Consider the following 2303-nt stretch of genomic DNA (forward strand, 5'->3'; position numbering starts at 1 on the left):
CATTGATTTCAATCAATCATGAAAATGTAGCTCTGGATATTATGGTTACATCTCTAGGCATATTACTGCCATTTGACATGTGGCAGTGGGTAGAACAATCTCCACACAGAGGGGTAGTTTTCAGGAGGTTGCTATCCTGACAAGTAAAGGAGGGTGGAGGTATTTTCAACCAATTTGAAAAACATGCTTTGATTTCCAAAGTCAAACATCACTTTCATCACCATGTACAGTCAAACATCACTAAAATTGTCAGAAACTACATCCTTAACAAAAAAACACACACACACACACACACACACACTTGGAACAGACAACTGCTTCTCCATAATGCCTCCACATCACCTCTAAACCCCCATAAACTTTCAACTTCTGTCCTCAAATGTCTGCTCCATTGCTGCCAACATCCTCCACCACCACACTCTGAAACTCTTTGTGCCTGAAAGGTTCTAACGTACACACACATATATACATACAATTGTACACACACCTACATACATACAATTATACACACACATTGTTATTGGTGTGGTAATGGTAGTAACAAGTCTCCATCACTCAACATGACTTTTGGGCCCCATTTTGGATGTGGAAAACAGAACGCAAGATGGGCTTGTCCAACTCCACCATGGCGACCATAGTGAGCATTTTTCTTGTGAAAGTGTCAGGTGGCAACATGATGAAGAAGAAATACCAAGTGTGGAGGGGGGGGGGTGTCAGATGGAGGCCTTGTCTGGTCAGGTCTTCTTCTCCTCCTCCTGGTAAGGGGGGTGGGGTCGTTGGGGCACCATGACTAGTGACTGACTTGCAGAACATGTGGCCTCAGTCTGCCACTCTGCCTGTCTTGTCCCCATTGCTGGAAATTATGCTTTTTCAGTGGGTGAGATGGTCAGACCTGCTCTCCTTCCACGTCACCCCCCCCCCACACTTGGTTAAAGCTGTACCAAAGCATCAAAGCATTTGGGCCACAAACAATTTACCCCCAACAGCTTAAGTTTAACATTGCATGTTGAAAAGCCCTTTTTTCAACACCCGCCCTTGTGCAACACAGCTTACATCTCCAAATGTTGCTTTTGGATGTATATGACCCAAGTGTTACTTTTGGATCTATGTGCCTAAGAGTTGTGAGTGTGTTTGGAGCTTTGCCTTTGGGTTGTACCACATGGTTACACTTGGCAATTTGGCATGACTTTGAAATGTGTTGCATTGACCATATGCTAATGTCGAGTAGGTTTTTGGATGAGCCTTCCAAACTTTTTTCACTAGGATAGAGAAAATTATTGCTTTAATAGTGTACCTCTAGTAATTTTAACAATGTTGGTTGTATTTGTTTTATAAGACATGTTTGATTACTTTCTTGTTTAATATTTAGTACAGACTTGTACACTTAGGAATATAAATCAATAAGAATCATAATAAACTATAATTCAAAAAATAAATAAAAAACTAAAAATCAGTTTGATGATGTAATAACAAAGAAATTAAATACAAAAGAAATCACACACAACATAGGCTTTTACAACCAACATTAAAATTGAGACATGAAAAACAAGAATGAAAATATATAATATTATATTTGAATAGACATTATTAAATTGAGTTCTATTAATTAAAACATGTTGATCTTATCTAAAAAGGATTGTTTTTTACATCATCATTTAATAATTGTTCAAAATATAAAATCTTTTGACTTCTTTAAATTTTATAAATATTTTATAAATTAAAATCCATATAATTTAAAATTATGAATATGAATATATATAGATAGATATATGCTCTAAATATTTTTTATATAAAAAAACTTGAATATAATACAAAGAGACAATAAAAAGTCTTTTGATTGGCCATGAAGAAAATAACGTAGTGTCAAAGACATGAATCACAATAAACAAAAGGATCAATATTCTCTTATGTTACTTAAAAAAGTGTAGATAATTACTCAAAGATAGTATAATATTAAACTAGATTGACTATTGCCAAAGACAAGATACATAGAGGCTCTTGAAATAAGATTAAAGATAAGAAAGGCATTGATAAGGTTAAAAAAGACTTCACACTTGCTTCTATATATAATATCTCACTAAGAGCTATGTGACAAAATTCTATAGGTTCTTCCATACTTATAAGATGAATTACCTATATATACACCATTTGGCCAACTTGTATCATAAATCACCAATATCTATAGCATTTGGCCCACTTGTGGACCAATTTTTTAACCTAGCAATCACCTACAAATATATATAAAGTCAAATTTGTGTTTATGAAGCTTCTATAAAAGCTTCTATGGTTTTAATATTAAATAT

Source organism: Physcomitrium patens, chromosome 23, assembly GCF_059467195.1.
Source record: "Physcomitrium patens ecotype Gransden chromosome 23, ASM5946719v1, whole genome shotgun sequence".
Taxonomy (NCBI): Eukaryota; Viridiplantae; Streptophyta; class Bryopsida; order Funariales; family Funariaceae; genus Physcomitrium; species Physcomitrium patens.